This window comes from Amblyomma americanum, chromosome 3 (genome assembly GCF_052857255.1).
Source record: "Amblyomma americanum isolate KBUSLIRL-KWMA chromosome 3, ASM5285725v1, whole genome shotgun sequence".
Classification (NCBI taxonomy): Eukaryota; Metazoa; Arthropoda; class Arachnida; order Ixodida; family Ixodidae; genus Amblyomma; species Amblyomma americanum.
In genome coordinates, this window is record NC_135499.1 from 3,682,978 (window position 1) to 3,708,000 (window position 25,023).

The following is a 25,023-nucleotide window of genomic DNA, read 5'->3' on the forward strand; positions in this document are numbered from 1 at the left end:
CTTGTGGGTGCTAATTGTGGATTTCCAGAAGGAAAAATAAGGAAAAGCAGCCTTGACGCCGAGCGATACGGCGATTGAGATGCGTCCAACATGCAGTTTTCTTCAAGTGATGCGGCGAAAGCAATGACATTTTCAATTGCAGATCTCTGCTGACGAAACGCCTTTATTTCTTGTGGGTGCTAATTGTGGATTTCCAGAAGGAAAAACAGAAGGAAAAGCAGCCTTGACGCCGAGCGAAACGGCGATTGGGATGCGTCCAACATGCAGTTTTCTTCAAGTGATGCGGCGAAAGCAATGACATTTTCAATTGCAGATCTCTGCTGACGAAACGCGTTTATTTCTTGTGGGTGCTAATTGTGGATTTCCAGAAGGAAAAAGAAGGAAAAGCAGCCTTGACGCCGAGCGATACGGCGATTGGGATGCGTCCAACATGCAGTTTTCTTCAATTGATGCGGCGAAAGCAATGACATTTTCAATTGCAGATCTCTGCTGACGAAACGCGTTTATTTCTTGTGGGTGCTAATTTTGGATTTCCAGAAGGAAAAACAGAAGGAAAAGCAGCCTTGACGCCGAGCGAAACGGCGATTGGGATGCGTCCAACATGCAGTTTTCTTCAAGTGATGCGGCGAAAGCAATGACATTTTCAATTGCAGATCTCTGCTGACGAAACGCGTTTATTTCTTGTGGGTGCTAATTGTGGATTTCCAGAAGGAAAAACAGAAGGAAAAGCAGCCTTGACGCTGAGCGAAACGGCGATTGGGATGCGTCCAACATGCAGTTTTCTTCAAGTGATGCGGCGAAAGCAATGACATTTTCAATTGCAGATCTCTGCTGACGAAACGCGTTTATTTCTTGTGGGTGCTAATTGTGGATTTCCAGAAGGAAAAACAGAAGGAAAAGCAGCCTTGACGCCGAGGGAAACGGCGATTGGGATGCGTCCAACATGCAGTTTTCTTTAAGTGATGCGGCGAAAGCAATGACATTTTCAATTGCAGAACTCTGCTGACGAAACGCGTTTATTTCTTGTGGGTGCTAATTGTGGATTTCCAGAATGAAAAACAGAAGGAAAAGCAGCCTTGACGCCGAGGGAAACGGCGATTGGGATGCGTCCAACATGCAGTTTTCTTCAAGTGATGCGGCGAAAGCAATGACATTTTCAATTGCAGATCTCTGCCGACGAAACGCGTTTATTTCTTGTGGGTGCTAATTGTGGATTTCCAGAACTAAAACAGAAGGAAAAGCAGCCTTGACGCCGAGCGAAACGGCGATTGGGATGCATCCAACATGCAGTTTTCATCGAGTGATGCGGCGAAAGCAATGACATTTTCAATTGCAGATCTCTGCTGACGAAACGCGTTTATTTCTTGTGGGTTCTAATTGTGGATTTCCAGAAGGAAAAACAGAAGGAAAAGCAGCCTTAACGCCGAGCGAAACGGCGATTGGGATGCGTCCAACATGCAGTTTTCTTCAAGTGATGCGGCGAAACCAATGACATTTTCAATTGCAGATCTCTGCTGACGAAACGCGTTTATTTCTTGTGGGTGCTAATTGTGGATTTCCAGAAGGAGAAACAGGAGGAAAAGCAGCCTTGACGCCGAGCGAAACGGCGATTGGGATGCGTCCAACATGCAGTTTTCTTCAAGTGATGGGGCGAAAGCAATGACATTTTCAATTGCAGATCTCTGCTGACGAAACGCCTTTATTTCTTGTGGGTGCTAATTGTGGATTTCCAGAAGGAAAAACAGAAGGAAAAGCAGCCTTGACGCCGAGGGAAACGGCGATTGGGATGCGTCCAACATGCAGTTTTCTTCAAGTGATGCGGCGAAAGCAATGACATTTTCAATTGCAGATCTCTGCTGACGAAACGCCTTTATTTCTTGTGGGTGCTAATTGTGGATTTCCAGAAGGAAAAACACAAGGAAAAGCAGCCTTGACGCCGAGGGAAACGGCGATTGGGATGCGTCCAACATGCAGTTTTCTTCAAGTGATGCGGCGAAAGCAATGACATTTTCAATTGCAGATCTCTGCTGACGAAACGCGTTTATTTCTTGCGGGTGCTAATTGTGGATTTCCAGAAGGAAAAACAAGGAAAAGCAGCCTTGACGCCGAGGGAAACGGCGATTGGGATGCGTCCAACATGCAGTTTTCTTCAAGTGATGCGGCGAAAGCAATGACATTTTCAATTGCAGATCTCTGCTGACGAAACGCGTTTATTTCTTGTGGGTGCTAATTGTGAATTTCCAGAAGGAAAAACAAGGAAAAGCAGCCTTGACGCCGAGCGATACGGCGATTGGGATGCGTCCAACATGCAGGTTTCTTCAAGTGATGCGGCGAAAGCAATGACATTTTCAATTGCAGATCTCTGCTGACGAAACGCGTTTATTTCTTCTGGGTGCTAATTGTGGATTTCCAGAAGGAAAAACAGAAGGAAAAGCAGCCTTGACGCCGAGCGAAACGGCGATTGGGATGCGTCCAACATGCAGTTTTCTTCAAGTGATGCGGCGAAAGCAATGACATTTCAAATTGCAGAACTCTGCTGACGAAACGCGTTTATTTCTTGTGGGTGCTAATTGTGGATTTCCAGAAGGAAAAACAGAAGGAAAAGCAGCCTTGACGCCGAGGGAAACGGCGATTGGAATGCGTCCAACATGCAGTTTTCTTCAAGTGATGCGGCGAAAGCAATGACATTTTCAATTGCAGATCTCTGCTGACGAAACGCCTTTATTTCTTGTGGGTGCTAATTGTGGATTTCCAGAAGGAAAAACAGAAGGAAAAGCAGCCTTGACGCCGAGCGAAACGGCGATTGGGATGCGTCCAACATGCAGTTTTCTTCAAGTGATGCGGCGAAAGCAATGACATTTTCAATTGCAGATCTCTGCTGACGAAACGCGTTTATTTCTTGTGGGTGCTAATTGTGGATTTCCAGAAGGAAAAACAGAAGGAAAAGCAGCCTTGACGCCGAGCGAAACGGCGATTGGGATGCGTCCAACATGCAGTTTTCTTCAAGTGATGCGGCGAAAGCAATGACATTTTAAATTGCAGATCTCTGCTGACGAAACGCGTTTATTTCTTGAGGGTGCTAATTGTGGATTTCCTGAAGGAAAAACAGAAGGAAAAGCAGCCTTGACGCCGAGCGAAACGGCGATTGGGATGCGTCCAACATGCAGTTTTCTTCAAGTGATGCGGCGAAAGCAATGACATTTTCAATTGCAGATCTTTGCTGACGAAACGCCTTTATTTTTTGTGGGTGCTAATTGTGGATTTCCAGAAGGAAAAAGAAGGAAAAGCAGCCTTGACGCCGAGCGATACGGCGATTGGGATGCGTACAACATGCAGTTTTATTCAAGTGACGCGGAAAATCAATGACATTTTCAATTGCAGATCTCTGCTGACGAAACGCGTTTATTTCTTGTGGGTGCTAATTGTGGATTTCCAGAAGGAAAAACAGAAGGAAAAGCAGCCTTTACGCCGAGCGAAACGGCGATTGGGATGCGTCCAACATGCAGTTTTCTTCAAGTGATGCGGCGAAAGCAATGACATTTTAAATTGCAGATCTCTGCTGACGAAACGCCTTTATTTCTTGTGGGTGCTAATTGTGGATTTCCAGAAGGAAAAACAGAAGGAAAAGCAGCCTTGACGCCGAGGGAAACGGCGATTGGGATGCGTCCAACATGCAGTTTTCTTCAAGTGATGCGGCGAAAGCAATGACATTTTCAATTGCAGATCTCTGCTGACGAAACGGGTTTATTTCTTGTGGGTGCTAATTGTGGATTTCCAGAAGGAAAAACAGAAGGAAAAGCAGCCTTGACGCTGAGCGAAACGGCGATTGGGATGCGTCCAACATGCAGTTTTCTTCAAGTGATGCGGCGAAAGCAATGACATTTTCAATTGCAGATCTCTGCCGACGAAACGCGTTTATTTCTTGTGGGTGCTAATTGTGGATTTCCAGAACTAAAACAGAAGGAAAAGCAGCCTTGACGCCGAGCGAAACGGCGATTGGGATGCATCCAACATGCAGTTTTCATCGAGTGATGCGGCGAAAGCAATGACATTTTCAATTGCAGATCTCTGCTGACGAAACGCGTTTATTTCTTGTGGGTTCTAATTGTGGATTTCCAGAAGGAAAAACAGAAGGAAAAGCAGCCTTAACGCCGAGCGAAACGGCGATTGGGATGCGTCCAACATGCAGTTTTCTTCAAGTGATGCGGCGAAACCAATGACATTTTCAATTGCAGATCTCTGCTGACGAAACGCGTTTATTTCTTGTGGGTGCTAATTGTGGATTTCCAGAAGGAGAAACAGGAGGAAAAGCAGCCTTGACGCCGAGCGAAACGGCGATTGGGATGCGTCCAACATGCAGTTTTCTTCAAGTGATGGGGCGAAAGCAATGACATTTTCAATTGCAGATCTCTGCTGACGAAACACGTTTTTTTTTCTTGTGGGTGCTAATTGTGGATTTCCAGAAGGAAAAACAGAAGGAAAAGCAGCCTTGACGCCGAGCGAAACGGCGATTGGGATGCGTCCAACATGCAGTTTTCTTCATGTGATGCAGCGAAAGCAATGACATTTTCAATTGCAGATCTCTGCTGACGAAACGCGTTTTTTTTTCTTGTGGGTGCTAATTGTGGATTTCCAGAAGGAAAAACAGAAGGAAAAGCAGCCTTGACGCCGAGCGAAACGGCGATTGGGATGCGTCCAACATGCAGTTTTCTTCAAGTGATGCGGCGAAAGCAATGACATTTTCAATTGCAGATCTCTGCTGACGAAACGCGTTTATTTCTTGTGGGTGCTAATTGTGGATTTCCAGAAGGAAAAACAGAAGGAAAAGCAGCCTTGACGCCGAGCGAAACGGCGATTAGGATGCGTCCAACATGCAGTTTTCTTCAAGTGATGCGGCGAAAGCAATGACATTTTCAATTGCAGATCTCTGCTGACGAAACGCGTTTTTTTCTTGTGGGTGCTAATTGTGGATTTCCAGAAGGAAAAACAGAAGGAAAAGCAGCCTTGACGCCGAGGGAAATGGCGATTGGGATGCGTCCAATATGCAGTTTTCTTCAAGTGATGCGGCGAAAGCAATCACATTTTCAATTGCAGATCTCTGCTGACGAAACGCGTTTATTTCTTGTGGGTGCTAATTGTGAATTTCCAGAAGGAAAAACAGAAGGAAAAGCAGCCTTGACGCCGAGCGATACGGCGATTGGGATGCGTCCAACATGCAGTTTTCTTCAAGTGATGCGGCAAAGCAATGACTTTTTCAATTGCAGATCTCTGCTGACGAAACGCCTTTATTTCTTGTGGGTGCTAATTGTGGATTTCCAGAAGGAAAAACAGAAGGGAAAGCAGCCTTGACGCCGAGGGAAACCGCGATTGGGATGCGTCCAACATGCAGTTTTCTTCAAGTGATGCGGCGAAAGCAATGACATTTTCAATTGCAGATCTCTGCTGACGAAACACCTTTATTTCTTGTGGGTGCTAATTGTGGATTTCCAGAAGGAAAAACAGAAGGAAAAGCAGCCTTGACGCCGAGCGAAACGGCGATTGGGATGCGTCCAACATGCAGTTTTCTTCAAGTGATGCGGCAAAGCAATGACATTTTCAATTGCAGATCTCTGCTGACGAAACGCCTTTATTTCTTGTGGGTGCTAATTGTGGATTTCCAGAAGGAAAAACAGAAGGAAAAGCAGCCTTGACGCCGAGGGAAACGGCGATTGGGATGCGTCCAACATGCAGTTTTCTTCAAGTGATGCGGCGAAAGCAATGACATTTTCAATTGCAGATCTCTGCTGACGAAATACCTTTATTTCTTGTGGGTGCTAATTGTGGATTTCCAGAAGGAAAAACAGAAGGAAAAGCAGCCTTGACGCCGAGCGAAACGGCGATTGGGATGCGTCCAACATGCAGTTTTCTTCAAGTGATGCGGCGAAAGCAATGACATTTTCAATTGCAGATCTCTGCTGACGAAATGCCTTTATTTCTTGTGGGTGCTAATTGTGGATTTCCAGAAGGAAAAACAGAAGGAAAAGCAGCCTTGACGCCGAGCGAAACGGCGATTGGGATGCGTCCAACATGCAGTTTTCTTCAAGTGATGGGCCGAAAGCAATGACATTTTCAATTGCAGATCTCTGCTGACGAAACGCATTTTTTTCTTGTGGGTGCTAATTGTGGATTTCCAGAAGGAAAAACAGAAGGAAAAGCAGCCTTGACGCCGAGCGAAACGGCGATTGGGATGCGTCCAACATGCAGTTTTCTTCAAGTGATGGGGCGAAAGCAATGACATTTTCAATTGCAGATCTCTGCTGACGAAACGCGTTTTTTTTCTTGTGGGTGCTAATAGTGGATTTCCAGAAGGAAAAACAGAAGGAAAAGCAGCCTTGACGCCGAGCGATACGGCGATTGGGATGCGTCCAACATGCAGTTTTCTTCAAGTGATGCGGCAAAGCAATGACGTTTTCAATTGCAGATCTCTGCTGACGAAACGCCTTTATTTCTTGTGGGTGCTAATTGTGGATTTCCAGAAGGAAAAACAGAAGGAAAAGCAGCCTTGACGCCGAGGGAAACGGCGATTGGGATGCGTCCAACATGCAGTTTTCTTCAAGTGATGCGGCGAAAGCAATGACATTTTCAATTGCAGATCTCTGCTGACGAAACGCCTTTGTTTCTTGTGGGTGCTAATTGTGGATTTCGAGAAGGAAAAACAGAAGGAAAAGCAGCCTTGACGCCGAGCCAAAATGCGATTGGGATGCGTCCAACATGCAGTTTTCTTCAAGTGATGCGGCGAAAGCAATGACATTTTAAATTGCAGATCTCTGCTGACGAAACGCCTTTATTTCTTGTGGGTGCTAATTGTGGATTTCCAGAAGGAAAAACAGAAGGAAAAGCAGCCTTGACGCCGAGCGAAACGACGATTGGGATGCGTCCAACATGCAGTTTTCTTCAAGTGATGCGGCGAAAGCAATGACATTTTCAATTGCAGATCTCTGCTGACGAAACGCCTTTATTTCTTGTGGGTGCTAATTGTGGATTTCCAGAAGGAAAAACAGAAGGAAAAGCAGCCTTGACGCCGAGCGAAACGGCGATTGGGATGCGTCCAACATGCAGTTTTCTTCAAGTGATGCGGCGAAAGCAATGACATTTTCAATTGCAGATCTCTGCTGACGAAACGCCTTTATTTCTTGTGGGTGCTAATTGTGGATTTCCAGAAGGAAAAACAGAAGGAAAAGCAGCCTTGACGCCGAGCGAAGCGGCGATTGGGATGCGTCCAACATGCAGTTTTCTTCAAGTGATGCGGCGAAAGCAATGACATTTTCAATTGCAGATCTCTGCTGACGAAACGCCTTTATTTCTTGTGGGTGCTAATTGCGGATTTCCAGAAGGAAAAACAGAAGGAAAAGCAGCCTTGACGCCGAGGGAAACGGCTATTGGGATGCGTCCAACATGCAGTTTTCTTCAAGTGATGCGGCGAAAGCAATGACATTTTCAATTGCAGATCTCTGCTGACGAAACGCGTTTATTTCTTGTGGGTGCTAATTGTGGATTTCCAGAAGGAAAAACAGAAGGAAAAGCAGCCTTGACGCCGAGGGAAACGGCGATTGGGATGCGTCCAACATGCAGTTTTCTTCAAGTGATGCGGCGAAAGCAATGACATTTTCAATTGCAGATCTCTGCTGACGAAACGCGTTTATTTCTTGTGGGTGCTAATTGTGGATTTCCAGAAGGAAAAACAGAAGGAAAAGCAGCCTTGACGCCGAGCGATACGGCGATTGGGATGCGTCGAACATGCAGTTTTCTTCAAGTGATGCGGCGAAAGCAATAACATTTTCAATTGCAGATCTCTGCTGACGAAACGCCTTTATTTCTTGCGGGTGCTAATTGTGGATTTCCAGAAGGAAAAACAGAAGGAAAAGCAGCCTTGACGCCGAGGGAAACGGCGATTGGGATGCGTCCAACATGCAGTTTTCTTCAAGTGATGCGGCGAAAGCAATGACATTTTCAATTGCAGATCTCTGCTGACGAAACGCCTTTATTTCTTGTGGGTGCTAATTGTGGATTTCCAGAAGGAAAAACAGAAGGAAAAGCAGCCTTGACGCCGAGCGAAACGGCGATTGGGATGCGTCCAACATGCAGTTTTCTTCAAGTGATGCGGCGAAAGCAATGACATTTTCAATTGCAGATCTCTGCTGACGAAACGCGTTTATTTCTTGTGGGTGCTAATTGTGGATTTCCAGAAGGAAAAACAGAAGGAAAAGCAGCCTTGACGCCGAGCGATACGGCGATTGGGATGCGTCCAACATGCAGTTTTCAAGTGATGCGGCGAAAGCAATGACATTTTCAATTGCAGATCTCTGCTGACGAAACGCCTTTATTTCTTGTGGGTGATAATTGTGGATTTTCAGAAGGAAAAACAGAAGGAAAAGCAGCCTTGACGCCGAGGGAAACGGCGATTGGGATGCGTCCAACATGCAGTTTTCTTCAAGTGATGCGGCGAAAGCAATGACATTTTCAATTGCAGATCTCTGCTGACGAAACGCCTTTATTTCTTGTTGGTGCTAATTGTGGATTTCCAGAAGGAAAAACAGAAGGAAAAGCAGCGTTGACGCCGAGCGAAACGGCGATTGGGATGCGTCCAACATGCAGTTTTCTTCAAGTGATGCGGCGAAAGCAATGACATTTTCAATTGCAGATCTCTGCTGACGAAACGCGTTTATTTCTTGTGGGTGCTAATTGTGGATTTCCAGAAGGAAAAAGAAGGAAAAGCAGCCTTGAGGCCGAGCGATACGGCGATTGGGATGCGTCCAACATGCAGTTTTCTTCAAGTGATGCGGCGAAAGCAATGACATTTTCAAGTGCAGATCTCTGCTGACGAAACGCATTTTTTTCTTGTGGGTGCTAATTGTGGATTTCCAGAAGGAAAAACAGAAGGAAAAGCAGCCTTGACGCCGAGCGAAACGGCGATTGGGATGCGTCCAACATGCAGTTTTCTTCAAGTGATGCGGCGAAAGCAATGACATTTTCAATTGCAGATCTCTGCTGGCGAAACGCGTTTATTTCTTGTGGGTGCTAATTGTGGATTTCCAGAAGGAAAAACAGAAGGAAAAGCAGCCTTGACGCCGAGCGAAACGGCGATTAGGATGCGTCCAACATGCAGTTTTCATCAAGTGATGCGGCGAAAGCAATGACATTTTCAATTGCAGATCTCTGCTGACGAAACGCATTTATTTCTTGTGGGTGCTAATTGTGGATTTCCAGAAGGAAAAACAGAAGGAAAAGCAGCCTTGACGCCGAGGGAAATGGCGATTGGGATGCGTCCAATATGCAGTTTTCTTCAAGTGATGCGGCGAAAGCAATCACATTTTCAATTGCAGATCTCTGCTGACGAAACGCGTTTATTTCTTGTGGGTGCTAATTGTGGATTTCCAGAAGGAAAAACAGAAGGAAAAGCAGCCTTGACGCCGAGCGATACGGCGATTGGGATGCGTCCAACATGCAGTTTTCTTCAAGTGATGCGGCAAAGCAATGACATTTTCAATTGCAGATCTCTGCTGTCGAAACGCCTTTATTTCTTGTGGGTGCTAATTGTGGATTTCCAGAAGGAAAAACAGAAGGAAAAGCAGCCTTGACGCCGAGGGAAACGGCGATTGGGATGCGTCCAACATGCAGTTTTCTTCAAGTGATGCGGCGAAAGCAATGACATTTTCAATTGCAGATCTCTGCTGACGAAATACCTTTATTTCTTGTGGGTGCTAATTGTGGATTTCCAGAAGGAAAAACAGAAGGAAAAGCAGCCTTGACGCCGAGCGAAACGGCGATTGGGTTGCGTCCAACATGCAGTTTTCTTCAAGTGATGCGGCGAAAGCAATGACATTTTCAATTGCAGATCTCTGCTGACGAAATGCCTTTATTTCTTGTGGGTGCTAATTGTGGATTTCCAGAAGGAAAAACAGAAGGAAAAGCAGCCTTGACGCCGAGCGAAACGGCGATTGGGATGCGTCCAACATGCAGTTTTCTTCAAGTGATGGGGCGAAAGCAATGACATTTTCAATTGCAGATCTCTGCTGACGAAACGCATTTTTTTCTTGTGGGTGCTAATTGTGGATTTCCAGAAGGAAAAACAGAAGGAAAAGCAGCCTTGACGCCGAGCGAAACGGCGATTGGGATGCGTCCAACATGCAGTTTTCTTCAAGTGATGGGGCGAAAGCAATGACATTTTCAATTGCAGATCTCTGCTGACGAAACGCGTTTTTTTTCTTGTGGGTGCTAATCGTGGATTTCCAGAAGGAAAAACAGAAGGAAAAGCAGCCTTGACGCCGAGCGAAACGGCGATTGGGATGCGTCCAACAGGCAGTTTTCTTCAAGTGATGGGGCGAAAGCAATGACATTATTAATTGCAGATCTCTGCTGACGAAACGCGTTTTTTTTCTTGTGGGTGGTAATTGTGGATTTCCAGAAGGAAAAACAGAAGGAAAAGCAGCCTTGACGCCGAGCGAAACGGCGATCGGGATGCGTACAACATGCAGTTTTCTTCGAGTGATGCGGCGAAAGCAATGACATTTTCAATTGCAGATCTCTGCTGACGAAACGCGTTTATTTCTTGTGGGTGCTAATTGTGGATTTCCAGAAGGAAAAACAGAAGGAAAAGCAGCCTTGACGCCGAGCGAAACGGCGATTGGGATGCGTCCAACATGCAGTTTTCTTCAAGTGATGCGGCGAAAGCAATGACATTTTCAATTGCAGATCTCTGCTGACGAAACGCGTTTATTTCTTCTGGGTGCTAATTGTGGATTTCCAGAAGGAAAAACAGAAAGAAAGGCAGCCTTGACGCCGAGGGAAACGGCGATTGGGATGCGTCCAACATGCAGTTTTCTTCAAGTGATGGGGCGAAAGCAATGACATTTTCAATTGCAGATCTCTGCTGACGAAACGCGTTTTTTTCTTGTGGGTGCTAATTGTGGATTTCCGGAAGGAAAAACACAAGGAAAAGCAGCCTTGACGCCGAGCGAAACGGCGATTGGGATGCGTCCAACATGCAGTTTTCTTCAAGTGATGCGGCGAAAGCAATGACATTTTCAATTGCAGATCTCTGCTGACGAAACGCGTTTTTTTTCTTGTGTGTGCTAATTGTGGATTTCCAGAAGGAAAAACAGAAGGAAAAGCAGCCTTGACGCCGAGCGAAACGGCGATTGGGATGCGTCCAACATGCAGTTTTCTTCAAGTGATGGGGCGAAAGCAATGACAATTTCAATTGCAGATCTCTGCTGACGAAACGCGTTTATTTCTTGTGGGTGCTAATTGTGGATTTCCAGAAGGAAAAACAGAAAGAAAAGCAGCCTTGACGCCGAGCGAAACGGCGATTGGGATGCGTCCAACATGCAGTTTTCTTCAAGTGATGGGGCGAAAGCAATGACATTTTCAATTGCAGATCTCTGCTCACGAAACGCGTTTTTTTTCTTGTGGGTGCTAATTGTGGATTTCCAGAAGGAAAAACAGAAGGAAAAGCAGCCTTGACGCCGAGCGAAACTGCGATTGGGATGCGTCCAACATGCAGTTTTCTTCAAGTGATGGGGCGAAAGCAATGACATTTTCTATTGCAGATCTCTGCTGTCGAAACGCGTTTTTTTCTTGTGGGTGCTAATTGTGGATTTCCAGAAGGAAAAACAGAAGGAAAAGCAGCCTTGACGCCGAGGGAAACGGCGATTGGGATGCGTCCAACATGCAGTTTTCTTCAAGTGATGCGGCGAAAGCAATGACATTTTCAATTGCAGATCTCTGCTGACGAAACGCGTTTATTTTTTATGGGTGCTAATTGTGGATTTCCAGAAGGAAATACAGAAGGAAAAGCAGCCTTGACACCGAGCGAAACGGCGATTGGGATTCGTCCAACATGCAGTTTTCTTCAAGTGATGCGGCGAAAGCAATGACATTTTCAATATCAGATCTCTGCTGACGAAACGCGTTTATTTCTTGTGGGTGCTAATTGTGGATTTCCAGAAGGAAAAGCAGAAGGAAAAGCAGCCTTGACGCCGAGCGAAACGGCGATTGGGATGCGTCCAACATGCAGTTTTCTTCAAGTGATGCGGCGACAGCAATGACATTTTCAATTGCAGATCTCTGCTGACGAAACGCGTTTATTTCTTGTGGGTGCTAATTGTGGATTTTCAGAAGGAAAAAGAGAAGGAAAAGCAGCCTTGACGCCGAGGGAAACGGCGATTGGGATGCGTCCAACATGCAGTTTTCTTCAAGTGATGCGGCGAAAGCAATGACATTTTCAATTGCAGATCTCTGCTGACGAAACGCGTTTATTTCTTGTGGGTGCTAATTGTGGATTTCCAGAAACTATGTTATGCGCTTGCGAATCAGACGCTCCATAAATTTACGTGCACAACCCAGCAGGGCAATGGGGCGGAAAGATGCGTAGTTAAATGGCTGCTTTCCTGGTATCAAAATAGGAAAAAATTAAACCATCTTCCAATCAGCAGGTACCTCAACAGTAAGCCACGAAGAGATGTCATATTGTAGCAGGCGAAGCCGGAAGTTTTGAGGAAGCTTTACAAGGGCTTCACAGCTCACCTTATTATTTCCCGGAAACGTTCTCTTGTTCGACAGCGATAGCCGTGTTCAGTTCTATTATTTTGAACGATTGGTGCATCGCAGGTACGGCCGCTTATGGGAGGTACGACTGACAATTTATGTTTGGTGTCGAAGGCTGTAAACCCGTTGACAGAAGCCTTCAGTATTCTTCCAAAGGTTCGTTTAGAGACTTCCGTTCATGCAGGGACAGTGCGGGGCAGCGGTTAATCTTCTGATGAGCCATGCGCATACCTCTAACAGTCCGCCAAATTCTGGCAGCCTGTTTTCGTACATCCAATGTTGATCAGATGTCTCGCCATTTTTTGTCGACTAAGTTTATGTAAGTAGCACAGGATGTGTTGTTGTGCCCGTCGGCAGGCCCCGAGATCCTCAAGGGTTTTCGTGTGAAAAGATTTCTTTTCGCCAGCTTCAAAGCAGCTGGCAGTCGCCACACCTCGGAGGTAGGCTAAGCTGCCGTCGTGATGCAGTCAGACATAGAGGTGGATTTGTTGTAATGTCGTTTGGCGTTTCTAATGAGAAAGCACCGACTGCGATAGCAAATAATTTCAAGATCGTAAAGTCTCGATACACATGAAAGAAATCAGCTGAGATACTTCTGTTAAAGAAACGCAATCTGGAATTATTACCAAGAAAAGCGGAAAAAACAAAATCGAGATGCCTTGAAACGTTCTTCAAAGGCGAAACTCATAAACCTGAATGCGCACTACGAAATATAGTTTCGGAAAAAGGCACCTGGCAGGAACAGCTTGGGCATTATCTTCGTGACAGCTTGAACTGTGACTGGAGCTGACCCATTTCAAGTGGGCAGCTCGTTGGAAGTCGTCAAATACCTACGCCAGGGATTGCAAGATGCTGCGACGGCCTTTTCAATTAACGTAGAAGACTTTTTTTACTCTATTCCACATGAAGGACTATTCACAGCTGTGCTGCACAGAATAGACGAGATCGGCGCCGTCAGCTTTCAGAATGCAACCGGAATAACCCAAGACAAGTTCATCAGCATACTTGAGTTTTACCTGCAGTCCACAGTAGTGTTCTACAATGACCAATTCCTGATACAAAAATCGGGAATCTGCATTGGTTCGTCGGTTTCCCCCTTGCTCTCAGATATTTACTTGCCCACCACGGATAGGACAGTTCAAGAAGTTCAAGAATTTTTCTCTAATTCAAGTATGTACCAAGTAGCCCCAAAAGAGGTGCTAATACAGTTCAAAATCGAACACCTGCATGACAAGCACATCGTCAAAATCTATCGTTACGTGGACGATTTCCTCATTGTGTTGGACAGTGCAGCGGCCAACGACATGCATGAAGCCGTAAAGGACATCGCCGAGGCCTTCATGGCTTCTGCTTGTGGAATGAACTTCACGTGGGAAATGCCAAGAGAGAAAACGATCCAATTTCTAGATCTGATGCTGGTTTTTAGTGGCGAGTGTGTGTTGGTCCTATAACGTTAGGTCGAAGAAAGGTTTCCTGCAGCTAGGTATGATGCTAGGTATGTTGCAGCTAAGTATGATGTGAACGTTGTGTTTCCTGCCCCATGTAAGTTGGCTAAGATATGCCCTATGGTGAACCGGAAGAAAACCGGCGGCCTGCACTGTAAAGCATTGGTATCAGTACGCCGAATGTCGGTATGAAGTGGTTTACCAGATTCCCCTCACGTGTGGTAAAATATATATAGGCCAGATCGGACACTGTTTCAATGAGAGAGAAAGTGAACACTTCCTCAATGTAAAAAACAAGACTGGGAGCCACATGGCAGTAAATTTCAGCCAACTCCGCCACGAATGTCGGCCAATGTTATCGGAGACCAAGTTTTTGGCGGCAGCAAGCAGTAATATAGAAAGGGAAGTTATTGAAGGTTTTTTGATTGAAAAGGCTGGGGACGCGTGCATCAGCAGGCCTTCTGTCTGTCTACAGGAGAATGAAAGGTCATTCTTAGAACGATTCTTGCGTTTTAACCACATCTAGGCAATCTGGGAAACGGTGTTTCCTTGCACCTCACCTCATTGTCTGTTATTTGCTCTTAGTCGTTTTGCCGTGTTGTTTGTTGACCTTAAGCGGATCGTTTCTCCTTTGTCTTTTTAAAGGCCTTGAATGGTGTTTTCACGTCTTAAATGTTCGGCCTGTGGTGGTTCGTTTATGTTCTTTTTCCTTTACTGTGTTTCTCTTTTATACGATTCTAACTTTTTCAAGAGCTGTTGTCGGGCTTGCTGGTGATCGTCTGCAAAAGCCATCCTATATTGCGCTAAAACCACAACACAAGAGAGAAGAACACATAACACAGGACATAGCACAGCGTATCGTCCTGTATTATGTGTTGTTCTCTTTTGTGTTGTGGTTTTAGCGCAATATAGCATGACTTTAACTCTTTGCCATGTTATTTGTTGGCGTCAGTTTTTTCGTTTTTTTCTTTTCGCTTTTAGCTTATTGACTGTTCCTATTGCATAGCAAGTTTTCATTTTTATTCGTACTGTGATTGTACACCCCTTTTCATCGCCATTTCACCTCTGTCATCGTCGCGTTTCTTTTACTCGTTATAGTCCCTGGCACCGCCGGTGTTAATGGCAGATGCACAAGCGCGATTATCATTCATTGGCGCCTTCTCGCCCTATTAAGTGCTTTACTGAGCTCTAAGATTTTGTTTGTCGTACTCATCTCTCCACTTTTCAGAGCTGTCGTTGTCTAAGGTCTGTAGCTTGTTCATGCGCGCCTTTTTATCTGTGGTCCGTTTATCATTAGTTTAGTAATCCTATTGCTTGTTAGTGCTTGCACGTGTCATGAGTGCTTTTTCACTGTGTAATGATCGCCAGCGTGTGAGGCGTTTCTTCGCAGTGTCCACTGGCTGACAGTGTATCACAAGGTCCAAGTGAATCGTATAAATCGTGCTGTTTTTTTTATGACGCCATAAAGAGTTGGTAGTCAGAGCCCGTCTGGTGTTTCGTGTTTCTTCTTCTCGTCCTTGTTCCGTTGCGCTGTGTCAATCTGTGTCGTAGAAAATCAGTTCAATTGCAGTAACACGGAAATTTCAGCTAGTTGGTTCATGTTGGAAACTTCCACCAGCGCTGCGACAGCGGAGAGGGAACAAGAAGAGACGGAAGGAAAAGCGCTACTAACAACTGCAAATTTATTGAAACATACATAGGTAGTTACTCTCATATGACAACCAGAAGCGCATGCACTATCTTTTCCTGCAAAACACAAACGATACTGCTATGAATCCAAGTATGGAACTTCACAATCGTGGATGGTTACTGACGGTGTGCTTACGTACGTGTCGCTGTTTTTTTGAATGCTATATGCTTCACTCAATTCCCTGGTCAATTTATCTTGATGGTTGAACATAATCTTAGCCTTATTAAGAAGTAGATTGCATGCTTTTTATCCGGCACTTTCGAAACACTGGGATCATTAAGATTACTGTCGTTGTAATGTAGGGCAAAATTGGATGACATAGCGCCTTTTAAAGACGTTTTATGTTCGCGCAATCGCGTGTTTATAAACTTCCCCGTTCGCCCTATATCATTCTTGCCGCATGTAAAATGAATATCATAGACCACTCCCTCGCCACATGGCACAAAAAAAAACATTATTGTTTCACTTGGCACCCTTTGTTAGTTTTTTGTTTTGTTCTCTGGCTCTTTTATCGACTATACCACAAATTCCTCCTAGAATATTGTGAGCCGAAAACAACACTTTAACCCCATATCTATTGCCAACTTGCTTTAGCCTGTGGGATAGCTGATGAATGTGCGGTGTTACCGTATGTTTCTTTTTATCTCCACTGGAAGAGCCTGTGGATCGTGCTTACGAAATGACTAACTTTTTCAGGATTTTATTGCAAGCAAGTTTTATGACGTCATTTGGGAAGCCCGCCAACCCTAGCTCCTGGACCTGTTGCTTGAAACTGTTATCAATAGCGTGGACACTTAATTTAGTAATCGCCGAACCTAAACAACGACACTGTTATGCTGCACTTGACTATCTTCGAATGACCGGAATGGTACCTTACCAACGCCGAACGGGGCATCTGGCAAAATGTTGTTTCAAGTTTTGCACAAAGCCGTTAATCTTCACTTTCAGCCAAAGAACCCTTTCTTGTGCCAAATTCCTTGGCAGATGTGCAGTATTTGGAACACAGTAACCCAGGTGTGTGTGGGGTGTTTAGTATTGATGTGCAGGATTAATTCTATTCCTTACCGCATGATAGGCTCCTCTAAAGCCCCTCAATGAAGCAAAAGTAACGAAAAGCTTTGGACTTTCCAGCCTCCCTCCTCTCCTGGCGCGCCGCCGGATAACCGAGCCTCCCATTGGCAGAGGCACCGTGGTCAAGTGTTAGCACGCGCTTTTTGGCTCCGCCGCAGACGCCGGCGCCATTGTAGCGTGTTTTACATGCATGCGAAAATGCCAGCGAATCCTGTTGCCGCAACCTAAAAACCTGTTTCGACCCGTCGCGACGGCTCGGCCGGCCAAAGCGAAGGGGCTCCAACAAGTCGGACATTTTCGCAGCGACAGCGCGATAGCTCCGCCCTCTCACCAATGACTGCACGGCGGAAAAGCCACGTGGCAAGAGGAGGATTCGTGCGGGAAAGACAATGGTTGTTTACCACCCGTGCTTCCGACACGCACGTACGAACTAAAAAAATGATATTATTGGCATCAATATAACAAGTAGTTGACATTTAACAAGCAAGAGTTATTTATTTCTTAACAAAACTTGAGCAGTCTTGGAAAAATAATGCATGAACATTGTCCATGTTGATGGTTGCCAACAACCGGAACCAACCGCGAGCTCGTATTGTTTGCCAGCAACACTGGTATTCGCAGCGGCAGTAACCGCTCTGGAGCGACGCATGTGAAACGGAACCTTGCGAAAAGCATCGCGGCGCCACTCCGCTGTTCGCTCAGTTCACTCAATCGCTTGCATATGAACCGCCCTTGTCTGGGGAGATATCGCGCTTCGTTTTCTTTTTGTGCGACAGAGTTTCGGCGGAAAGCGTTTATCGAGCTTTGACGGTTTATACACGCTGCGGTGACGCTGAGCTTCTGTTGCGCTTACGGGTGCAACAACCGAGGAGGCAGTGCGAAAAGGTTTTTCGTCATTTCGTCCGGAGAAAGCAATGCTGCTCGCTTAAAAATTTAGGTTTGTAATACCCCTCTCACACGGGACTCCTTCACGGCCTTTGCCATAAAGTTGTCTTATTGCGCTGAAGGAGGAAAACCGAAAAGGAGCAGCGGCGAACAGCGGCGCTGCAACACGGGAAATCCAAAGAAGCTGGAATGCGGCCTCCATGAATGCCAAATGTCACCGCTGCGTGTGAAGCGGCGCTAGTAATATCTATGAAATGAAAGGAGACGATAGCACTTCAGCTGAAGTGATAAGCGGACAAGAGTGCTTTCGTTTATGTAGAAAAAAGTAGCTATCACGATAATAAACGAGCGTTCTGAAGGTGAGAAACGGATATTTTGAAACAAAAGTTGTTTTTTTTTCATCGTTCCCGGTCCAACCACGACAGGCGCATTTTTCCGACCATGACCATGGCGCATGACCGACCATGGCGCATGACCGACGAATCGCAAGACGTTGAAACGAAGTGCGAAATTGCCATCTATATTGCCGCTGTGGCATCATTACGCACGTCGGCGGATGTGGCTAAGTCGCGCGGTGACGGACTCGAAGAACATCTTCTCGCAAACATTACCCATTGCAAAGCCGTCACGTTCCTTCCGCGAACTGTGCACCGCAGTAGGTGGGTGTATCCTCGCAACGAGCGATGGCTTGAGGATACTTTGCCGAACCTCGGAGACTAGCATTTTCGACAGGCGTTCCATGTTGGCCCGGCTGCTTTTCGGTACCTTGTGGACCGGTGTCGGCCTGCAAAGCAGCGTGAACAATATGCGGGAGGCCATCAGTGTAGAAAAGAGAGTCGGCATTGGCCTTTTCAAGCTCTGCTCAGCTGCCGAAGACCGGGTGGTAGCTATAGTCTGTGGTGTTGGGCGGTCAACTGTGAACACTATATATATAGGGAGTTTGCCGAGACTGTGGTGGATGTGATCGAACCGGAGTGGATCCCAATGATGGCACCAAACGAAATGGATGAACATATTAGCGAGGTTTACGCAATGACAGGATTCCCGCAAGCAGTGGGGGCCTTGGATGGCTGCCGTTTCCTGGTGTCTCCACCCCGCTTGATTGCAGTGGACTATAGGAACTACAAAGGCTGGCAAGTGTTTTTTTCTTGGCTTTCTCTTGGTTTTTCCTTTGTGCATTATGTAGTTGGCTTAACAGTGATGTGAAAAAAGGTAGTTTTTACAATATGTGTGAATTTACCTTCATGGCTACTTACAATGCTGTAGCATTCTTTCAAAGTGTATTTAATTTCCATGGATCTAAAAAAATCCTTCGCAATCTAAAATCACCTTTACAGCCTGTCACCTCTATAATTCTGTTTTCAGTAATCATATGTATACAAGTTCGGCTTCATCAACACACAGCCATGTATACTGTTGTCCACATCCAAGGTGAAGATGTGTGCTCATTATATTAGATGCTCACAAACTATTGAGCAGGTGCAAGCAGGGCATGTAGCTGTCACTGCACTCATGCGTCTTGCACAGCCACAAGTGTTACGTTTTGCGCCAAGGCGTGCCGAAAAGGATCAGACAAGTTCCGGGTGAACGACGTTTAATTATCCATGCTTGTGGGTTGAGGCTCGGGCAAGAAAAGAGCCTCTAGCAAGCGGCACTCTGTTTTTAATACTTAGTTGACGCATGCGCACTTCGCAGAGCGCTCTTATCGACATGAGCGCCAGCCGACACAGCAGCACCTCCCCTTTTGATGAAGCACACAGTTAATCAGAGTCAAACTTGGAATCTGTCTGGTGGGCGACGATTTCGCATGGGGTAGCGTCTTGCCTCGGCGGGTGCTGGTGTTGCCTGTTGCACAACCGGAGTTACCTTGGACGGTTGTGGACTGGAAGGAACTGGTGCGCCGGCAGTCCCAGGATAAACCAGGAACTCGCTGGTCGTAACTTCACCAGCTGTTCCATGCCTAGGGGTAACGTCCTCTGCAGGCCTCTGTAGCAGCTGATCCTGGTGCCGACGCCAGGTGAAGGTGCCCTTCGGGGTGGTTGCGCGTACTTGGAAAGAGACAGGTCCTGTTTGAGCAACAATCACAGCGGGCGCCCACTTTGGTTTTCCAGAATAATTACGTGCTAACACGCTGTCGCCTACCAAGAAGTGACGTTCGCGACACGGACGACTTAGTGCCTGAGTGCACTGTCTGTGTGCTACTCTTTCCCCTACGGAAGGCTTTACGGTATCTAGCCGACAGCGTAAGCGTCGTCCTAGGAGCAATGCCGCTGGTGATTCACGAGTCGTCTCATGTGGCGTGTTGCGACATGACAGCAAAAATTTATGCAGCTTTACCTGCAGTTCTCGTCCTGTGCAGTCCTAGCGCAGCGCATTCTTAAAGGTCTGGATGAAACGCTCTGCCAACCTTTTGGAGCTGGGGTGGTAAGGAGCCGTGAGGACGCGCCGCGTTCCCATTGCCTGCACGAAGTGCTTGCGAAACAAACTGAGGTCATTATAGGAAACAATTGTTTCAGGTAAACCAAAACGTGCGAAAAACTCGGTCAAACAACGAATCGTGCTTTCTGTAGTTGTCGATCTCATTTCGAAAAACTCTTGCCATTTTGAATGTGCGTCGACCACCATTAAAAACATGGTATTCTGAAAAGGTCCCGCAAATTCTACGTGAACACGCTGCCACGGTGAAGTCGGCCATGACCACGGGGGAAGAGGTGCGTTGATTGGAGCGTTACGTTGCTCTTTACACGTAGCTGCGTGCTAGATCTTTGCTGCGCACGATGCCGGGATGGCCGTCATGGAGTTCGTCCAGGGGCGCGATTACGGATCAGTCTCAATCGAAATTGTCTCAAAAAGTATATCATTTGGCTCTCTCCTATTGGTCGGCGGCCATTTTGATTTTTTTCGTCACTGACTGACGTCGTAAATGGCGCAGAAGTGGTGACGTTGGCCATCTAATTATGCGAGCAGATTGAGACGATTTTTTGAGACTGGAAAAAGTAGTATCAACACGTTTGAGACAGAAAATGGCGGCTGTTTACATCGTCGTATACGCGGGTGACCGCGCGAGCAACGGTGTCGGAGGGTGCATGAAGACGACTTTGACGCGCGGGAGAGTTATTTCGAGGAGACTGCGCAGTGTCTGTGCGACGAACTCGCCGTTGAACTGGGAAGTGCGCGGGTGAGTGCGCTGTCAGTGGAGCGGCAGTGCTGTGCGCGCTGCGCTTCTTCGCCTCCGGTGGGTTTCAAGGCGCCGTTGGAAATGAAGAAAACGTCGGCGCAGCCCAACCGACTGTGAACAAGCCTTTGCGGCGGGCAGCGGAGACCAATGTCAACGTTGGGTAACAGAAGGGGGGTGTTCGCTTTCCGAGGAGACCCGAGGGGAAGGCGGCGGCGAAGGAGGGCGTCCTTTGCCTAAACGTTCGCCGCGGCAGCATCTCCGGCGTCGTCGGGTGTGTCGATTGGGCACTCATCACTATCAAGGAGTCTGGGGGCAGTGCTGCGAACGAGCCGCAAGCGGTTCTACGCTGCGGACGTAATAGTGAGTATACCTCGGCCACTGTTTTTGACCGCATGAGTTCAAGTGCTACAAGTGCATGAGCTACAAGTGCGGGCCTCGGCAGCGAGAGTGAGTACGGGCTGTGCTTGTTTTTTCTCAGATCTGTGGCGCGAACATGTGCATCCTGGCCGTGGACTCGCGCTGACCCGGATCCTTCCGCGACGCGTTTGTCTGGCGGCATTCCGAGGCGGAGGAAGGCCTGCTGGACGACGGTGATTTTTTTTCTGGGTAAGCAGTAAAATAGCCGTGTCACCCGTCGGGCGAACTCAGTCACATCTATTGAGCTCCAGCACTATGCATTTGGCCGGATCTGCTAAAGCTACAAGAATCAGTCTGGACAGTTACACAAATGCAGACACTTTACAGTATGATACAGTGTATTGCCACCCTTTCCTTTTGTTAAATATTATTGCAGCAGAAACACAGGACACATATTACATTGTTGAAATGCATAGCCTTTCCTGTTGAAGAAACCAAAGCAAAATGCACCTGACAGCGCTTGTGTTTTGTAGGCAATCATAGCGCATCATTTATATGAATATGGTGGTAAAAGACTGACCTTACAGTAGTGCTCACTTATACATCTAAATCCTGCATGTATGTATGCTCTTGAATGTCATATTCAGCAAAGCCTGGATGTGGGCTACTTGGCGTGAGTTTTCTACTGTATAGCAGAGTGTCCTGTAATGCTGTTGAGATCACTGAGAAAGGACATGCTTAGCTGCATCATTTTTTGTTATGCAGGAAACTATGTCTACCCACTGGAGCCATGGCTGCCTGCACCAGTTGCATGACATTACAGACCTGACTCAGCAGAAGGCCTGTACAACACGCCACATGCTTTCACACAATTTGTGGCTGAGCACTGTATTGGTGTGCCGAAGAGCTGCTTCCGTTGCTTTCAAGGACACCGGATGCACCAGTGCCAGTGGAAGTGGACAGTGCGCATCATCACCGCACGTGCTGCACTTCACAGCCTCTGTTTGGATGTGCCCATATCAGCAGAGGGTGCAGGCGACACTGCCTCTGACCCAGATAACAACGGGCCACCTCTAAATGGTGGCTGCCTCGTACAGACAGGATCCCTCCTCACCTGCCTCCTGAGAAGAGCATACGGTGCTGTACTTTTGGCCTCTCTAGGACGACCCGTCTCCAGAGGAAGGCGTACCGAGGGATGGTGCAGCGGCAGTTGCGATGGAAAATCTAGCGTCCAGAGACGACTCACCATGCTGGCATAGAGAGTCATATCAGGCACTCTTCCCCTGTTGCCACTGTCATTTCCTTGTGTCATTGCACAACACACATCTGCAAGTGTGTGAGCAATTGTGTGATGTGGTTGTGCCCTTGGCCAACCTGTGTGCAGCGAGAAGCCAGCAGTGACAAACAAGTGCCCCCACCGGCTGCCACTTCATTTTCAGTGTGTTTGCTAGTATATCCTGAAGACGGAAAAGGTGTTGAAGCAGCTCGCCCAATTTCTGAAAAGCATCATTTTGAACTCTCTTTTGTCAATGCTTATGTCAGCCCACCTGCCCCTTCTCTGCTGTCTCCTTCCAGCTTGGTGGAGTGCCTGTGGTCATTACCTGTGTGACGAACATGCATGAACCAAACGTGTAGTGCTGGAATAAGGCATGAAATATTTGTGATGCTTGTTGGAATCAAAAAGCTGTTTTTTATTGCATCATACATTCAGTAAGTGCGTTTATTTTTTTAGGCACAGCATTTGACACGAGTGTTTCTATTGCAGAAAAGGCAGTGTACATACGAGCATACTTTACCTTGATGTACAATTACCGTATGGCATTTCTGAGTGCAGTTAAGAAAAAAAATCTGAAAAATTGAGTTCAAAGTGCATGTTTTCTTTCATACAGAGGCTACCTGTACAATAAATATGGCATAGTACAGTGTACATGATGCATTTTCCGGACTACAAAACATTTTGGCACATATAAGTAGTGTAAATACCAAAGCTAAGCTTTTAGCGTAATGGTGTGTGGCTAGGGGTTTCGCTCTGTGCTAAAAGCTGTACCTACTGCAAGGAAACCGCTGTAAAACAATGCATAATAAAGATTGTAAGGTGCAGTGGCTACAATGACTGCTGAATGACTAGAACATCTTCACTGATAGACAAAGATGTGTAAACATCACAGACACATCATCAAGGAGATGGTGTGTGATTAGAGGTTAGTTTACAATCACAAATCATGCAACACCGTTACTGGAAATGCTCTACAGCTCTAAGAATATACAGGCAGCTCCATTGTGGGAAATTTTGAGCACTCGGTTATTGCCCCATAACTGACACCTAGCTTGGTTTGCGTAACACAGGGCTATGAAGTCTTGTCCATGATGACACGAGACGGTGACAATGCCGAATGGCCGGACAAGCTCCTTGTGCTATCATATAATATGTGTGATAAGTGCAACTGCTGTCAAGCTACTTTTCGCCTAGGTATTTAATGTCCTAGTCATTTTCAACTGGCTGTTCCCTTTCAAACTGGAGTGGCTTGTATACAGGGTGTCTCAGATATGATGGACCATAATTAAAAAAAAAAAAAGTGGTCTTCCGACCTGAAAGGAAGTGCATGTTAGAAGCTATGCAAAGTATTTAAAGCCCTTCAAACACTGCCCTCACCAAACCCAGTTATACCAACATCACTCCGCCTGCTGAGCAAAATACAATATTACACATCACTGCCCTGTCCTACCTACCTCACTGCCCTGGATCATATGCAATTCAAGCGCTGTGTACCAGCAAACATGAACAAACTTGCTCAACTTTCTGCCCAGTTGCAATTAGCCTCTATACAAGCAAACTACTTCTTTCCAGGTTGACCCTGGATCTACTACATGATCAGTAAATAACGTTAATGGAACAAGCTCGTTCTCTCCTCGGTGACAATAGCAAAGTTATCAAGTCAAGTGCTTCCTTTCTCTCTAAACAAAGTCGAGCATAAGCATCACAATTTCTGCATCTTGCACAGGAAAAAAAAAGAAACTACGGCAACAACTGAACATAAACCGAACGGAGCTACAAAAATACAAACGAAACATCAAGTGCTTAGCCCGATGTGGGCGGCAACACTTGGTTACGAGGCAGAAGAGTGCTGCCACAGAGGCAGGCCGTGTCGGCTCTCATTTCCCGCACCGAGATTGCAAGCTATCAGCAGCTGCACCTGTCTGTCGGCAGTTGCTTCTATGTGATGATTCATGGTTTTCTGGTATTTTCTAAAGAAAATAAACAGAACCACACGTCACTCGGCGATCGATAGGCGCCGACCGAGAACACAGACTAAAGTTGTCTTCGTCGATTTTCGAGCCGAGCGCTGCTTGTAAGTTGATCTCGGCAGGCCCGTAGCATTCACTGCCTTCAATCAGATTTTTCGAGCCGAGCGCTGCTTGTAAGTTGATCTCGGCAGGCCCGTAGCATTCACTGCCTTCAATCAGATTTTTCTGCGCACTTAAGACATCCGCAAAGTACCTTGATTTTAGACGACACGCGAAAAAACAGGAACTAGCCATGGAATCAGCTGTTTTCTTGCAGACCGCCATGTTCACGTTATGCCGCTGCCAGCGCGCCCTCATGGCAAAAGAAGTTAACCTGCAGCAAATTTAATTGCAAAACTGAGAATGCCTCTAATTTTCCCTCATGTTGTTGAGATTGCGACACAGTTTACTACCAAAATAAAACATTACTTGTTTTCTTCATTGCGTTTTTGTTCATTTTCAGACTAACATGTTCACGCTATACCGCTGACAGCACACCTTCGCGGCAAAAAAAGTGACTGAACAGC

The 25,023-nt window shown here is 46.4% G+C and overlaps 1 protein-coding gene and 1 long non-coding RNA gene across 2 annotated transcripts in view; both read left to right on the forward strand.

The window, feature by feature from the left end:
* The window catches only part of LOC144124420 (uncharacterized), a 662,500-nt gene that overhangs the window by 404,321 nt on the left and 233,156 nt on the right, over window positions 1-25,023 (forward strand). The gene's annotated exons all lie outside the window — the stretch shown is intronic.
* On the forward strand, window positions 20,486-22,664 carry LOC144124419 (uncharacterized). The gene is made up of 3 exons (XR_013313162.1): window positions 20,486-21,214; window positions 21,333-21,460; window positions 21,977-22,664. It is a non-coding gene; the product is annotated as an uncharacterized LOC144124419 (long non-coding RNA).